The sequence below is a fragment of the Trachemys scripta genome, chromosome 10 (assembly GCF_013100865.1).
Source record: "Trachemys scripta elegans isolate TJP31775 chromosome 10, CAS_Tse_1.0, whole genome shotgun sequence".
In the NCBI taxonomy this organism is placed as follows: Eukaryota; Metazoa; Chordata; order Testudines; family Emydidae; genus Trachemys; species Trachemys scripta.
This window is the reverse complement of record NC_048307.1, coordinates 10,539,604-10,557,788: the sequence shown is the minus strand read 5'-3', so window position 1 is coordinate 10,557,788 and position 18,185 is coordinate 10,539,604. Positions and strand designations below refer to the sequence as shown.

The 18,185-nt window shown below is 44.7% G+C and overlaps 1 protein-coding gene across 2 annotated transcripts in view; it reads right to left on the bottom strand.

Moving 5' to 3' along the window:
• Positions 1 to 18,185, bottom strand: part of CARD11 (caspase recruitment domain family member 11) — a 75,651-nt gene that overhangs the window by 47,078 nt on the left and 10,388 nt on the right. The window contains exon 1 of one of the 2 annotated variants that reach the window (XM_034784574.1): positions 5,884 to 6,043. The exons of the other annotated variant lie outside the window; for it this stretch is intronic. The gene's annotated coding sequence lies outside the window, so the exon portion shown is untranslated. Of the gene's footprint in view, positions 1 to 5,883; positions 6,044 to 18,185 lie in introns of those variants that run through there. 2 annotated transcript variants of the gene reach the window in all.

Below are 18,185 nucleotides of genomic sequence, written 5' to 3'. Positions count from 1 at the left end.
TATGTCCTTATGAAATATTAAAATAGTGGAATAAATCCCAGGAGATTAGTTCCTAGTCAGGAGTTCTAAACAGGAGAGAACAACTGGAATAAACCTCAGAAGAGTTCTACTTTCCCAACTAATAACAGAACAACGTATAAAACTCCATTCCACCAAAAGTGAAAGAATCATGCATGGATGACGCAAGGATCAATTATTATCGTTATTGCGTAGTGCTCAGGAGTGGCTTTGCACCTCACAGTCTAGAAAAGATGATATGCATCAAAGACAGAATGCTGGAAATTGTTCTGCATGCCAGGAGAATCTTGCTTAATATCTGAACAGTACACACTCTTGCTTATTCCATTTAGTTTTACTTGAGCTTGCATGGGGATTCCCATCCCTAGCTTTAATCTATTTTGTGGAAGGGCAAATTGATCCTTTACTGAGAATGCTGGTTTGTCCTATGAGATGTTGCTGTGGAGGTCATGTGTTCTCCTAATCAGTGCAATAATATTTAGTATGTCACTGCAGTGACTTCAGTCCGGTACAAGATTAAGATTCACGTTTTCTGCAGTGCTCTCCATCAGGTAAGATATCTGAGGTCCAGGGCAAACTGATTGTGCATTCCTCAAGTCTGTTAGCCTTAGCCCTTCAGAGTTCTTATCAAGTTCTCATACAGGAAGGAAAATGACTAATTTTGTCTGAATAGCAAAACCCACAACAGATTGTGATAGCCCAGACAGGCAGCATCCAATCAGATTTGCCTGCACAACATCTATTACCAATAATAAAAACACAGAACATGGAAAAAACCCTCCTTCGCAAACAGCGTGGTAGCGACACTTAGGCTTTTTTGCCACCCTTTCTGTGTGTATTCTCTTCTATGCAGGTATTTATATCCCGCCCACCACCATAGCATCTGAGCACTAGTTGCTAATCATTTTGAAAAGCATCTGTGAGTGACTTAGGAATCTACATCCCATTTTGAACGCTGTGAGGCTATGTCTGCACTTAAAATGCTACACCGGCATAGCTGCAGCTGTGCCACTGTAGTGCTTTAGGGTACACACTCACTACAGTGCTGAGAGGGGTTCTCCCATCCCTGTAGTTAATCCACCTCCTAGAGAGGTGGCTAGGCTGTAGCTTGAAGTAGCTAGACTGACAGAAGAGTTCTTCCATTGACCTAGCACTGTCTACACCAGGATTAGGTCTGTGGATTTTTCACACCCCGAGACATAGCTATGCCAATGTAAATTTTCAGTGGAGACCAGCCCTAAGACAATGAAACTTGGGCTCCTAAGTGTCTACATCATTTTTGAAAATGGGATTTAACGTAGGCTCTTCTGAAAGTGTTATTCATGGCATTTCCCAATACATACTAAGAGAAAACGGAATGATTAACACGGTGATCAGGACAGACAACTTGACAAGTGTTACTCCTGAGGAGAATTCTGCGCCACTGGGCAATGCAGAATTTTGCAGAAAATAATGTTGTGCGCACAGAATTTCCTTCCCCCCTCCCCCCCCAGAAATGGGCTGCAGAGACGTTGGATGCCACTAGGGCCAGTGCAGAGCCCAGCTCACAAATAGAAGACAAGGCCGGGGGAACTGGAGGGTTCCCAGCACCTGCAGTTTCCAGTACACCCTGAAGGAAGGAGGGGGGCAGTGCGCAGGAATCTCCGTGCAAGCCTGGGACCCAGCATCAGGCTCTTTCTCCCTCTGGTTCCCTGGCCTCTGTGGGGGTAGAGGATAAGAGTGTCTGGGCCTGCAGCTGGCCTCTGGGGGATAGGGAGTGTGAGTGGCTGGGGTGGGCCCATGGCTGGTCTGGGGTGTGTGTGTGAGTGTCTGGGCTAAGGGGGGGGGGGCATGGCTGGTCTGGGTTGGGGGGGAAGGGGGGGTGAGTGTCTGGGCTGGGACAGCCATGGCTGGGCTCTAGCGGGGAGGGAGTGTGAATGTCTGGCTCCCCAGCTGGGCTCTGTGGGAAAGGGGACAGAGAAAAAGGAACTGGGTTGTCGTAGGGGTTTCTTTAACTCTCTACTCCGGGGGGAATTTTTGTGTGTGTCTGTATTGTTACAGACATACTTGCTGACAGGTATTTTGAAATAAATTATCAAAATAATTGAAACTGGTATGATTATATAGTGAAATTTTTACAAATAAAATTTGCAGAATTTTGCACAATTTTAAAAATTTGTGCCGAATTTTTAAGGTGCAGTATTCCCCCAGGAGTGTCTGAAGACGTACATCTGAATTTTCAGATGTGGGCATCTTAACAGGGCTTCTTAGGTGCATATGTAGCTGCTTTATACATGCACATTAGGTGCCAATCTAACATCCAAATGTAGGATTTCAATGCTCCATTTATATCACCATTGTTTAAAATGGTGCCTCTAGGGACAGCTCTCCTGTAACAGAAGGACGGGAAACAGGAGGAAAGAGAGATGGAGAAAGACAGAAAAGAGAAACAGGGATAAGGAAAGATAGAAGGGAGGAAGAAGAAGTAGGAAAGGTGAGAGAGAGGGGAATGCAGAGAGAAACAAAGAGGAGACACAAGAGAGATGGGGGTGAAAGTAAGAAGGGTTGTAGTAAAAATGGTGAGAGGTGAGACGCAATTGGGGAGATACAGGGAGTGTAAGATTGGGAGGTCCCGAGACAGATCTTGGCATGCTAAAGATTAGTGTTAGTTCAGAACATGCAAATCAAGCTAATGGCACAATAATTTTAATAATTTACCACAGGAATTTAGTGCGTTTAAAAGGATTCGAGAAGCAGCAAGCAGAGAGATGAAAGCTCGACACTTAGTAAGTACTTTAATTTACACATCCTCCACGCTACTGTGCATGATGATGAGGACGACGACAATGAGGGTGATATTGTAATACAAACAGGTTTAAAGACTGGATTTTTTTGTTTGAATGCAGCATTTAGCTGCTGACACAGACACTCTCTTTTTACTAGAGTGCGGGGGAAAACAGAGGTATAAAAAGAAGCTGTTGTCCTTGGGTAGTACATGGCTCATGAGATACTTGATCTAGGGAATGTTGAGATTATGGGAAGTCCATTTCCAGGCTTCACACTTGTTTTTAGTGGTGATGAACAGTCTGTTTTTACAACTGGGATCTGGATTCCAACTAGGCTAAGGGGAGCAAGAGTTACGAGTTAAGAGGAAGGGGAGGACAAGATGCTAGGTACAGGAAGGTCAAGTCGCTAGCCGTTCAACTCAGGAGATCTGGGTTCAAAATTCACTTTGGCCATCAGTGCAAATGAGTCTGGTGATCTTAGCTTAGGTCTTATTGTTAAGGCTAAGATTTTGTCACACATATTTTTAGTAAAAATCACGGACAGGTCCCGGGCAATAAAGAAAAATTCACAGAAGCCCATGACCTGTCTGTGACTTTTACTAAAAATATGCATCACAAAATGGGGAGCTGCAGGGTCCCCACACCATCCCAGAGGTCCCCAGCTTGGAGCTGTGGAGTCACCCCACCGCCCATGGCTCCCAACTTGGGGCACCCCAGCAGACTGTGGTGGCTTGAAGCTCCGGGGCACCCCCACTGTGGGGAGCTGCAGGGCACCCGCCCGTGGTGGCTGGGAACTCCCGGGGGCCCTGCTGTCCATGGCGGCCAGGAGCTATGGGGCACCCCCACCGCCCACAGCGGCTGGGAGTTGCGGGGCATCCCTGCCCCACCACAGCAGCTGGGAGTTGCAGGGCACCCCCGCAGCGGTTGGGAGTTGCAGGGCACCCCGTCATCCACTGCGGCTGGGAGCTTGGGCCCTCCACAGTTTCCAACCACCATGGGCTATGGGGAGGACTCTGCACCTCCCAGGCGCCAGAGGCTCAAGTCACGGAGGTTTCTGGACACCAAAATCATTGCCCTACTTATCGTATATATCTGTGTGTGTGTTCGTCCCCATCATAAAACTAGCACTAACTCTAGTACAGTGAGCCTTGGCTCATATTAAGTTGAATTGACAGAGCTGTGTGGGAACCAAGGTTGGGATAGAGGTTCATTCCCACATTAGCAAAAGCTCCCACTGCCCTTGCGTGCATTATAGCTGGTTCTCATTGGTGCTATTAGCACCTCCCTTTTATGAGTACAAACAGATAAATATTAAGAGAGAATGAAATGTAATTGTATCATATAAAATTATCATGGGTGTTATTTACTTAAGTTTTGGCTTATTCTAAACCCATATGTTACATGGGTTAGAAAATGCGTCCACAAAATTCAAACTTGCAATGTTTCTCTCATCCAGTGAGGTCAATGGGATTCTTGTTGAAAGTACAGTGTTCTGTCATTTCCAAACAACCAGTTCATGACATGGAATGTCTGAGAGTCAGGACCAGATTGTCTCATTTACCAGGAAGTGTCCAAATTCAGCAAGAAATGAGCACAAAGTCATGTGACATTCCAAGGAGCAGAAAGGCCAAAATTTTCATCTGTTACATTCATGTAATTCCACTGTCTTCATCTTGGCCCAGATAAATTCATGAATACTACTTTACTCAAAAGACTGTATGAGATCCAATATCACCTACTGTTAGGAATGTACTGTCACACTCCTGCTCACAAATGAGAGTACTACACGGTGGCTAGACAAAATACAAGAAATATGAGATATGAATAAGTAACAAGCTGACTGACAGTTTCAGAAGACAGATGGATCTTAGCAGACCTACTACTCCCAACACATAAGACAATACAAGACACAAAACCTCACCACTAAAATAAAGTATCACAATACAACAATTCTGGCCTTTCATGGGAATATGACAGCTCTTTCAAACATCTCAAATGCACTATACACATGTATAATGATTTCACACCTAGCTCTCTATGTAGAATCAATCACTTGTATGTTTACCAGCGAACTGTTTACCGTTGAATTTGTCATCCCAAAAACTGCTCAGCACCCTACGGCCAATGATTGTTACTATCTGTGTACTGCTTCTTGATCCTCACATATATAGTATTCACCTAACTACTTATTCAATTTTGTACCTCCCTGTAATTATGCCTTTGAAATGCCAACAGTTGTAATGTAAAGACCCAATTTACTAGTCCAGTTGCTCACACGTTTCTTTCTCAGATCCGCCTGAAGAACGAAGTAAACCCATACATAACACAGGCATCAGGTGTCTTTCCAAGCCAGAATCAGTGGGTCAAATGATGGGACATGCTACTGCACTGCAACTTAGCAGAGGGTGTGCTAGCCTCTGGGGGAACATACTTACTCAACTGGTGGTAGGCTCCATTCTCAGGCATAAAGCTCCTTGGAAATGGCTCTGGATGGGCAGTGCCAACGTTCCTAAGACTCCCTTTGTGGAACCCCTGGCTTAAAGCTGGAAGTACAGTGCTGTGAGCTCTTCCCCGCAAGCAGAGCACAAAGCACGTGTAGAAATCTGGATGTCACTTGGCAAGGAAAATTACCCAACAGATAAAATGCAACACTGCTGAGGAAGTACAAAGTCGTACTAGGAGTGAGAAGCAGCTCCTGGCAGGCTACCTACAGTTCTGCTGGTTAGAAAGCAGTGCCTTTCATACAGAAGTGGCTGAACCTTTTAAATAAGTTTCATCTAGTTAAACTGGCTTCCCCTCGTTACCCCCTCTGATCCCCTCTCCTTCCTCTCGCTCTGTGTCCTGCCTCTTCACTTGCTGCCGCAGCGGGACTGTGTGACATAGCTCCGGAAGCGCACACCCACCATCCTCTCTCAGAAATGCTGTGTCTATATATAGCAGGGGGAGAGGTGTTGGGGGCTGCCTCACTTCCCCATTTCTTCTGAACAGAGGCTGTGGGTGACTTTAAAACATGACACCTCTGTAGAAGGAAATCAAAGAGGAAGTGTCTCATGGTGTTAGAGAGCTCTGCTCTGGATGTGATGGGGGAGAAGGGTATTACCTGAAAGCAGCCTTCTCTTCTGCAGACATTACAACAGAGGTCCTTCTGCAGCAACATGTGCATCAGTGAAAGGGTGGGGAAAACAAAGATGGAATGCACGAGACCATTCCCAGCCTGGGAGAACGTTCCCTTGAGACAGCCTATTAGGGCAGCAGCATGATGAGCCGCACCGTAATGAACTCCTAACTCCTTAACAGGTGGGACTGTACTTTGTTCCTGTAAGCAACGTTCTCCATTAATCATTATCCCACTGCCAGGGACAAGGAATAATAGCAATACTCAGGACTTCTATAGCAGGTTCTACCATCAAACATTACCGTTTGTGCTGTGCAAACATTACTTAGTTAAACAAATCCCTTTGCGCTGCTTTACCTTGAAACTGGACCCATTGCTTCAGCTAAGGAGAATAAGATGAGGTACAAACTCCAGTATGGAAAAGTTGTTCCCAGCAGGACTAGCGAAACATGGCATGAGACGGAATTCCACTTTCACCACAGAAGAGGCCAGTTGGTTCAATTCAGAGTCAAGTTGCATCACTGGTGAAGAGTGGAGAAGCCAAGAACTGAACAAGTCAGAAATCTAACTATCATCTTCTCCTAAGAGAACGTGGTCATCATGGGGAGCAGTATGGGGAAACACAGGATGAAGGAGTACTATTGACTGAATTCCCCTCTTTCAGCATGGGAAAGGAGCAGTTAGGAACTGCCAGATCAGATCAGAACAGTGCTCCATCTAACATGGATATCCTGTTTCTGAGAGTGGCCAGTACCAGTAAAACACCCTTTCTGGAAAATACTCTAAAAACATGACGAGGAGTGGGGGTCGAAGAATCCCAATCCCATCCATTTAGGGGGCCTTTTTTTAAAGGCACGAAGTGCAGACACCTAAATTCCACTGAAAGTCAATGGAAATTAGGTACCAGAGTATTGTTTGGGCCTTTGAAAATTTCCCCTTTTGTATTTGGTTTCTCTCCTGAAACATGAGGAACAACAATCCTTACCCATGTTTCTTCTAGCTAGTGGAACTGCAGAGATTGTGTGTACAAGTTATATACCTGGCTATCTCATATCACCCACTACCAATGGTTAATTATGTTTTTTGCAAAAGAGCTATCCATCGGTGGTCACCTTTTTCTTGTAATATGAGAATAGGTAAATAATTCCCACACTTGAGGATTGAATTCTTTCAGCTCTCAGCTCTAGTCAAGAGCCTTAGAACTAGATTTTTTATTTTCTTTCAACCCACAATCAAGGTCATGTTTTGCAAAGAGCTCAGCTGCCATGTAAGCAGCAAAATAACAGCTGGGGTGACCCAGCGACCCGTTGGTGTCAACTGGCAGAGGACGTAAGGGATGCATAGGAGTTTACAGGGATCGCCTGGGTCTGACATCTACAAAATAGTGCACCAAAGGGTGGGATGTGAGGTCTCTACCAACAGCTAGTAACACACTGGTCGTCCTAATCATGGCAAGATGTATGTATGGATATTTAAACAGCTATGTGTATACACTGAAAACGATATTCTTAAGATATGTGAGTTATAAGACAGCTCCCCAGAAGACAACAAGCAGGTTTGCATCAAGCAAGGGTAGGGCGACCCTATGTCCCATTTTTAAAGGGACAGTCACATTTTTGGGGACTTCTTCTTATATAGGTGCCTATTACTTCCCTCCCCCGTCCCATTTTTTCACAGTTGCTATCTGGTAACCCTAGGCAGGGGGTAGTAGACCCTTCTCTCTCTGGCTGATCATTGTGTGACTTACAGTTTAAGTCTTGGCTAGAAAATGCAGCAAATACTTTAGATGGGCTAAACTTCACCAGACAGGAGAGTATCTGGATAATTCAGTCTTGTGTATCATGTTATTTTACATGTAATCTTTTGTTTCCAATACTTTGACTTGCTACTTCTCAAATCTCTAAGCTTTGTTAAATAAACTTGTACTTGTTTTCACTTCAACCATATTTAAGTGCTGTGTGTTAAACAGAGCAGTGTTCTGAAGGAAAACTGGTAAACTGGTGCACAATGCTTCTTTGGGAGCAGCTAATCTGTGAATACTGAGAGCGTTCAATGGAACAGGAGCTAGACACTCCAGGGCAGATGCTCAGAGGGTTCAGGTGTTGGAGTGTGCTGATCACTAACCTGCAGGGGGGATGTGGGGCCTGCACATGTCTGGAGGGAAATGCTTGTGTTGCTGGTGGAGTTGGGGAGCTGACTTCTGGTAGGCACAGACAAGAGTTCCTCATGCTAATGGCAGATGGTGGCGGGGTGCCTCACAACCCTAGATGCCCTCAGGAAATATCACAGCTGGACTTTTGAAAGACCTAGCCCAAATGGTGAGAAAATCTGGTCCTAAGTGTCACAATGGCAGGGAGCTGCTGGGTACTAAGCCCTTCAGAAAATCTGGCCCTTATTTAGATGCCTAAATTGGCTGAGCTCTTTGAAAATCTTGGTTCAGTTATAGATGCTGAGTACTTGAAAATCTGTTCCTTAAAGCCTTCTTCAGATGTTAGCTTTGCATGAATAGGATGTGGCTATAGAACACTTCTTGCATACAAAGCTTGCTGGAAGTAGTAGTTTATAGTTCTGGTTTGATGACACTGTATAAACTTTCCACTACTACAGAAAAACTACAAATCCCAAGAGGAAGAGACATGGCACCATAAATCAATGCTTATGCATGGTAATATTTAATCCTTGGGAACCCAAGAAATAAACATTCTGCTGGAGAGTAGATGGTAGTAATCACTGTCAATGGACCAGTCTAGAGTCTTTTTCAACATATTATCTCCCATCACAAACAACCTTTTGAGAGTTAGATTAGTATTTGCACCTTGAACCTTTCAAAAAAAATCAAAAAGGTTCTTTCCCATCTCCTCAGCAACACTGCTTTCTGAGAAGAGCAAACAGAATTGTTTTTCTTGTATTCAAAAATTAATATAGTGTAATAACTACATGGGTTTTAGATTAGACTCTCCTTCCATCATTATTTGTTCTGTTTATCTTCCTTGTGAAAGCTGGGAAGTTTCATCTTGCTGACTCAGCTGCCTGAGCCAAAATGCAAAAAAAAAAAAAAAAAAAAAAAAAAAGACTATTTAAAAAAGGTCCAATGATTTTATTTTCTCATCATAAATATGAAATTTAATTAGCAGCTCACTGCTAACAAAGCCACCATGGAAAATGAGACTGAGGTGACAGGCAAGCATAAAACACAACTGTTAAGCAGCAGGCAATTTAACTCCTGCTTTTCCCTGCCAGATCTTCAGCTCTTCTAAGGCTGTTGTGCCACGTTTTTCTTTCCTGGGAAGGATTCTCTGTCCTTGTGGTAGCAATCACTCCAGTGTGAAACAGCAACATACAAAGTGCAAAAGAACAACAGAAGAGGAGCACCGGGGGGCTTACCAGAGTCCTACAAAATATATATAGAAACCTAGTGTCCCTCACTAGTCTTCAGCCCACATCCAGGCATTTGCGGGCTGTACACCTTTGCCTCAGGGCTTACCATGTCTCTAGCTCCCTTAGCTCCAGAGGGAAAGGAGGTTGTATGAAGGGGTAGGGTTCCAGAACTCGGGCTCCAGCCTGAACCTGAACGTCTACACTGCAATTGCCTGAGCCAGCTGACACGGGTCAGCTGCAATGAAGACATACCCTAAGAGCAAGGGGCTTGTTCCTGGGAGCGTGTGTATGTGTGTTATTCTGCCAGCTCCTCTGATGCGGCTCCCGAGCAGCAGGAGACAGAAGTTCTTGCAACTGGGTCTGTGTATCAGTGTGGGTGTAAGGGGGAAGGAGTGTGCCAGGTTCCTGCACAACCACACAGCCACAGCTGCCTGAGGGAAGTTCAGAGCAAGGATGGACAGGTCCTTTTTGCCCTGGTGGAGGAGCACAAGTTGCCAAAAAACCCCAAACAACCCTGTATAGAGTCATCACTGAAAAGCGGGGAAGTACTGTGGGAGAACACTGGGAGAGCTGCCTGAACCAGTGCAACCACAAAATTTGCACTGCCTACCTGTTCTAGCAGTGAAATGGTTGGAAACGAATTGGTGTGGACGGAAATGTTCACAGGAGCTGCCCGGGCTAGTGCAAGTGAAACGATTTCTGGACTATTTGGGAAGCATTTGGAGCAATTCTGTGGGTGGGCAAGAGTACTGCTGGTACTTGAACTAGTGCTGTAAATGACAATCTTTTCTCATTGTTGTATGCAGTATTGTTGTAACCATGTTGGTCCCAGGATATGAAAGAGACAAGGTGGGTGAGGTGATATCTTTTATTGGGCCAACTTCTGTTGGTGAGAGAGACAGAGTCAAAAGCTTGTCTCTCTCACCAACAGAAGTTGGTCCAATAAAAGATATCACCTCTCCCACTTTGTCTCGCTAATATTTTCTAAAATAGATGCCAATTCGGAGGAGGATAGGGATATTCTGCAGGGAGACTTGAATGAGCTTGTGAATTGGAGTATCAGAAATAGGATGAAATTTAATAGTGAAAAGTGTAAGGTGATGCATTTAGGGATGACTAACAACAATTTTAGTTACAAGCTGGGGACGCATTGGTTAGAAGTAACGGAAGAGGAGAAGGACCTAGGGGTTCTGGTAGACCGGAGGATAACTATGAGTCGACAATGTGACGTGGCGGTGAAAAAAGCAAATGTGGTCTTGGGATGCATTAGGCGATGTATATCTAGTAGGGATAAGGAGGTGCTGCTTCCGTTGTATAAGGCGCTGGTGAGACCTCATTTGGAGTACTGTGTGCAGTTCTGGTCTCCCATGTTTAAAAAAGATGAACTCAAATTGGAACGAGTGCAGAGAAAGGCCACTAGGATGATCAGAGGAATGGAAAACCTGTCGTATGAAAGGAGACTAGAGGAGCTCGGGCTGTTTAGTCTTACAAAACGAAGGCTGAGGGGGGATATGATTGCTCTCTTTAAATATATCAGAGGGATAAATACCAGGAAGGGAGAGGAATTATTCCAGCTTAGTACTAATGTGGACACGAGAACGAATGGATATAAACTGGCAGTGGGGAAGTTTAGGCTTGAAATTAGACGAAGGTTTCTGACCGTCAGAGGGGTGAAATATTGGAACGGCCTTCCGAGGGAAACGGTGGGGGCGAGGGACCTGTCTGGTTTTAAGATTAAATTAGATAAGTTTATGGAGGGAATGGTTTAATTGTAAAACATATTAGCTGAGGAATACCGAGCAATAGCAGGTAAATAATATAATGGCTAACAAGGGTCAGGCTGGAGACTCTTGCCTACATGCTCGGGGTCTTACTGATCGCCATATTTGGGGTCGGGAAGGAAATTTCCTCCAGGGTAGATTGGCTGAGGCCCTGGAGGTTTTTCGCCTTCCTCCGCAGCATGGGGCAGGGATCACTAGCAGGAGGGTTCTCTGCCAATTGAAGTCACCAAGACACAGGATTTGGGGACTTCATCAGCAGAGTCAAGGGAAGGGTAGGGACAGTTTTGTGGCCTGCAGCATGCAGGGGGTCAGACCATTTGATCATAATGGTCCCTTCTGACCTTAAAGTCTATGAGTCTATGAGTCTATGAGATGGGCCTTAACAGCACTGGCCCTGGTTACTATTTAATTCTTCTGGCTTCACTCCTGAGACTTCAGGGCAGGTCTTAAAATCCTGAAAGATGCTGGAATGAGGTTGCATACAAACAGTTTGCCTACCAATGTGACATACCCAGAGGCAGTTCTTCTGGTCAGTAATGGAAAACAGTGGCTAAGAACGAGCAGCATTCCACCCAGTGGCTTGGGGCTGCTGAAGATTTTCCAGATGAAACAGGATCTTGTCGTCCTCAGCATGGCCTAAGGCAGGGAGTTTACATCTCTGATGTTTGTTTAGAAAAGTAAGAGCTTCGTAATACTGGCTCAGGAAAGTGCCAGGTGCTGATACCTGACTGCTGGTAAAGCCTCTCAGATCAAATCAAGCTCACTGGGTTTGCATAGCACTTTTCAACGGAGGATCACAAAGTGCTTTACGAACATCATTTAACTCTCACAACACCTCCATGGGGCACGTAAGTATCATTATGCCACACTTTACATGTGGGTAGACAGAGGAACACCGTGAATTGGTGGCAGAGCCAGGAATGCATCCAGGAATGCTGATGCCCAGTTACCCTGCTCTAATCACTGCACTGTCCTCCATTTCTCATCACAGATTTTTTTTCCCAGCTGAGCTTGCAGACCCTATTTATACCCCGATGAAGAACAGTGAACCACAGCTCAGTTTCTGGGTTCTAGTCTCACTCTCCTCCCTGTAGACCGTAGCTGAAGCTGGACCTGAGCAGGTGAAAAATAAAGAAACCACCTGCTATGTTTTGGCATCCTGACTACTTCTATTTCCTGTAATTAACCCTGTCTGTTTCTGTAGCCTGCCTGTTCGGAATTATTTCTTACCAGCTGTGGACGTTGGGGGAGAGCGGGCTGGAAGAGTGATAACACACCAGGAATAATGAAAATGGAGTTAGCAAAGATAGAGGTGACTTTTCAGGTTTCCACTCACCAGCAGTGATTAATATGAAGCTTTTTACATGCTAATGTTTTCCTGCCTTCCGCCAGTAATAAATAACCAATATGCTTTAATACCTAGTTATTATTCATCCCTTTCAGATATTTGGATTTTGATTCTTTGCTGCAGCTCAATCACATTGAATTTCTTTAACCAGGACAGCTCCATTAAGGCGCCTCTCCAAGGACATCCTGGCAGGGCTGGTGACAGTAATGGATAACATGGCACATGAAAGAGAGGAAAACTACAACACAAAATATTACTAGCCATTGGGAAACATAAGAGAAAACTCAAACATACGCACAACTACATTTAAAGTAATGTTAGGGATGTGACACAAGCAATAAAATGAGAAAACGCACAATTACGCCTGACACTCCATTCTTAACTCGCTCTTTAATGTCTGGGCACTACAGCAAATACATTATGCTACTTAATCAGTGTTTGACATCCTTATAATATCTTGATATAATGTGGTGAGTTAAGAATGCAATGGCACCATTAACTATGAATTTCCTTGGGATTTTTTTTTAACTCATCTGTCACAACTTTAACTTTCGTTTGTTAATTTTTTTTTTGTCTCTCCAGAGGTTTTTTTTAAGAAGAAACAAAGGGTAAAATTTTCAAAAGCACTTGAGTGACTTAGAAGTCTAAATCCCATTTTCAAAATTTTAGGTGCTTAACTCCCATTGGGATTCTCATTAAAATAAATGGGACTTTAGGGTTACCATATTTCAGGTTACCAAAAAGAGGGGAGGGGAGGAAGAGATCTAGAGGAGGGTACATTTGGGGGAGCTGGAGGTGATACCTGCAGCAGGGATACTCACTAGAGGTGGGGGAGACAGCATCGCTCCCTGTCATGGTGACTGGGCAGCTGGCACAAGTCCAGGATGCAGCAAAAGCTGTCAATTGGTGCCTCTCTGTGGGCCCACTCCCCAGGGCTAGGAGCCGGGGCCTGGGTGGGCGGGATCCGACAGCTGTGGCTGCAGAAGAATGACCAAATCAGCTGTCAATGCAGGGAAGGGACCCATCTGGGGCTCTTTCTGAGCCGGACAATGCCTGTTATTTGAAAAATCCTCCCAGACAGAGGATGGAGGCTCAAAAAAGAGGTAATGTCCAGGAAAACCCTGAAGGCGTATGGTAGCCCTACTTATGAGCCTAAGTCACTGAGGTGCTTTTGAAATTTTTATCCCAACTAACATTCATAATCATAAAAAAGCTGATTAGTGGACACTCATTTCTAGGATACATGCTCTGCAGTAATCTGCCAATATACCCCAATCCTAACCGGCAAAACTTCTACTATACCAGTGCTGAGGAGACCTTGGGAAAATTCAAATTACATTTGGCAACTTCAGATATAAGTAAGAGTATGCTTATAAAATTTGCAGATGACACTAAACAGGGGGAGGGGGAGAGGGGAAGGGTTGCAAACACTTTGGAGGACAGGATTAGAATTCAAAATGACCTTGACAAATTTGAGAATTGGTCTGAATTCAACAAGATGAAATTCAGTAAAGACAAGTGCAAAGCGTCTTCCATATGCATGGAAGAAATCAAAAACAATACTATTGATGAAGAAAAGTGATTCAAAAGAAATGAGCAACTACTGTCCAATTACAGTCCTCCCACAAGTGTATAAAGTCTTCACCTGCGTCATACTCAATTGGATTAAGCAGGATCTTGAAATGCACGAAAGCAGAGAACAAGGTGGTTTCCGCTCAGGGTATTCAACAATTGATCACATACACTCAGTTCGGCAGTTCATCGAAAAATGCAAGGAATACAAAGTACCACTGTGTATTGCATTTGTCAACTACAAAAAGGCATTCGACTCAGTAGAGATCAACGCTGTACTCAACGCACTCAATGAAATCGGAATCGACCCGAGATACATCGACCTGCTGGAAGAAATTAACCGCAATTGCTTGACAGAGATAACATTATTTAATGTCCCCTGCATTATTAGTATATGCAGAGAAGTCAGACAAGGCAACATAATCTCACTGAAGCTGTTTGCAGCAGTACTGGAGTGTCTGTTCAAGCAATTGAACTGGAAAGAAGGAACCAGAATTGATGAACAGTTAACGCATCTTTTCTTTGCTGATGACTGTGTAATACTGGCAAAGGACACAGCAGAAATGGAGAACAAATTACAGCAATGGGATGGGACACCTGACCCGCACTGGCCTCAGAGGGTTAAAACCTGCCTAGGGAGGCTGAGCGGCAAACTGCCAATTAGGGCAGAGGCTGCAGACAATTAGGGTGGCAGCTGGACCAGTCAATCAGGGCCCAGCCGGCCCATATAAAAGGATGTTGCAGACCAGAGTGAGGGAGTCTGCTGCAGGGAGCCCTAGGGAGAAGACTGGCTTCCTAGAGGGCTCCTGACGGGCTGCCAGGACTTACAGGCTTGAGGCCCTGGAAAGAGGACAAAGGAGCTGGAGCCAGAGGCAGGAGCAGAAGGAACTGAGGCTGCGGGGAAGTGGCCCAGGGAATAGAGACAGTGAGCTGGAAGGAAGAGGCAGCAGGAAGCGACTGTTAGCCAGGTCCCTGGGCCAGGGCCTGGAGTAGTGGGCAGGCCTGCCCCTCCCCCACCAGCTACTGAAGGAGCTGGGAACTGTCAAGTTGCTACGAGGAGTAGCTGGACTCTTGTTGGAGGAGTCCCCCAGAAGGGGGGAAACCGAATGGTGATACAGCCGGAGGGCTGTGCCACGAAGTAGACGCTGAGAGGAAGGAGCTGTAATGGGTCTGCAGGCGGAAGTGAGGACAGGAGAGCCACCACCACCCGAGGGTGCACCCATTGGGACTGAGCTAATTCCCGAAACGCCCAGCAGGCAGCGTCAGTGTGGTGAGTGACAAGCAACTGCAAACATATTCACATGATATCGGGTTGGAAGTGAACATGTCAAAGATGAAGTGGATGTGGAATGACCACTGTAAATGGGAAAGAAATCAAGGAGGTCGACAAATATATTTACCGGGGTCAGCAGCTGAGCAGAGACGACTCATTCAAAGGGGAATGCAGTAGGAGGTGAAAGGCGGGGTGGCCAAGTTGCAACAAAATAAAGACATCCCTAATGGATGATGAACTGCCCATGAAGAAAAGGAAAGAACTGTATAACTCCACTGTTTTGCCAGCAATAATATACAGAGCAGAAAGCTGGTCAATGATGAAAGCGGAGGAAGAAAAATTTGCTGTCACCCAGAGAGCAATGGAAAGGCGAATGTGTAAGATATCGCTCCGTGATCATATACCAAATGAGGAGCTCAGAAGACATACGGAGGTGACCAATGTAGTGCAGGCGATGTACAATGCAAAGCGAAGATGGACGGGTCATGTAGTCCGCAGGCAAGACAATAAGTTGACAACCCGCATCAGTGATTGGATTCCCAGAGACCACAAGCGACCAATGGGCAGACTGAAAATGCGCTGGGCTGATCCCATGACAAAACTCTTTGGCCAGAAATGGAAAGAACATGCTCGCAACAAAATAGAATGGCGTGGCGTCAACTTGTGTTCATGGAGAGACAGACAGAGACGGACAAAGACGGGGGGGAGGGATATCTCAGTGGTTTGAGCATTGGCCTGCTAAATGCAGGGTTGTGAATTTAATCCTTGAGGGGGCCACTTAGGGATCTGGGGCAAAAATCAGTACTTGGTCCTGCTAGTGAAGGCAGGGGGCTGAACTCAATGACCTTTCAGGATCCCTTCCAGTTCTATGAGATAGGTATATCTCCATATATTATATTAAGCCGGACAAAAGTGACAAATGCAAAGTACTTCACTTAGGAAGGAGAAATCAAAATGCGCAACTACAAAATGGGGAATACTGCTGAAAAGGATCTGGGGTTATAGTGGATCACAAATTGAATAAGAGTCAACAATGTGATGCAGGTGCAAGGCTAATCTCATTCTGGGATGCATTACCAGTAGTGTCGTAGGTAAGAGACGAGAGATAATTGTCTTGCTCTGCTCAGCACTGGTACATAGCTAGAGCACCAGTGCCAAGGCCAGGCACCAGGTGGCCTCAGCTGGAGCACTGTGTCCAATACTGGGCACCACACTTCAGGAAAGACGTGGAGAGTCCATAGGAGAGCAACAAAAATGATAAAAGATTTAGAAAACATGACCTATGAGGAACGGTTTAAAAAACCGGGCATTTTTAGTCTTGGGAAAAGATGACGGGAGGCAGGGGAGAAGACGGGGACCTGATAACAGTCTTCCAGTATGTTAAGGGCTGTTAGAAAGAGGACGGTAATCAATTGTTCTCCATGTTCACTAAAGTAGGACAAGAAGTAATGGGCTTAATCTGCAGCAAGGGAGATTTAGGTTAAATATTTGGGAAAACTTTCTAACTCTGAAGGTAGTTAAGTTCTGGAATAGGCTTCCAAAGGAGGTTGTGGAATCCCCATCATTGGAGGTTTTTAAGTACGAGTTGGACGAACACCTGCCAGGGATAGTAGGTTCACTTGGTCCTGCCTCAGCACAGGGGGCTAGACGTGATGACTCCTAGCCCTAAGTTTCTGTGATTCTATCAGTATTCACAAATTCAACTTTTTCTTCATCTCACAAATCAATAATGGGCCCATTAAAAACAAAGTTCAGATATATATGAAATTCAGGCAGGTGAAATCTAGATATCAGAAAAAGAAAGAAAAACAAAGAATGTTTACAATTTGTCAACTTTTATCCAAAATGGAATTCTGCCTCCAATAGCCAATGTTTCAAATGTAGGCCCAAGGATGCCATATAGGGTCGGTGACATCTGTAATTTAACAGGCTCAAATGCTATTTTTTCTGATGTTGTCCCTGGTGAAATAGCTTCAGGCTAACACACTATCAGGTTGTGACTTAGCATCAACGTCATGATGATGCAACTTTGAGTCATTGTGGCTTCCACATTATAGAAAAAAGGTCGGAACCTGTTGCCAGAACTTTCTGACAACTTGCCAGCCCCCAAAATGATGGTTAAAATTACCAGCATTTCTGCCCAGACCTTCAACCACAAATATAATTTTCTGATTGCTTTCTTGAAGTGGAGAGTTCAATCTATCCTTAACAGTAATGTATACAAAAGGCCAATATATTCTCACACCTGTGCAACACCCCTGAATTCACTGACATTGCACGTCCATAAATGTCAGAAGCATTTAACCAAGAGGCTCCTACTCCATTAGCCCCAATGACCACAAGGGAGTCGTACAAACACCAACATGTACAACAACACCATGTTGAGATGTCCCATCCTCCCTTCTGACCATAGAGTTTCAGGTAAAAAGAAACTGATTCAGTGTTTCCAGCCCTACAGGAAACATAAGGCTCCTTTATTTCTTCTAACAATCAAAGCAGAAGAAAAAAAAAAGCACACCCTTTCTGACTTGAGACAAGAGTTTAAATACTTTGCGTTTCACATTGCACCAACATATTTCATAGCAAAGGCTGCAAAAGAAGCACAACTCTCCCAGTGAAATGAGTTTGATAATCTCAAATTTGGGTATACTACTAAGCCATTAGAGATTGACGGAACTGCAATTCTTTGTACAGGAGAAGCCAATAAATAGAAGCTGCAGTATGGGACCGAGGTCTGGAACGGAAGAGTTCGTTCTTGTTCAGGACTAAGGTGCAGTGGTAGAGTTTTGGAAGAACCCATAGAGTGCTGCAAGAAGAAAGTAAATAATCCTGTTTAAAACACATGCACAGAGTGAAGCGACTTCAGGTGTTTTCCCCGTTTACTTATGTTCAGGATTCAGAATTCACAGAGGGAAATATTTTAAGAGTTTCTTCA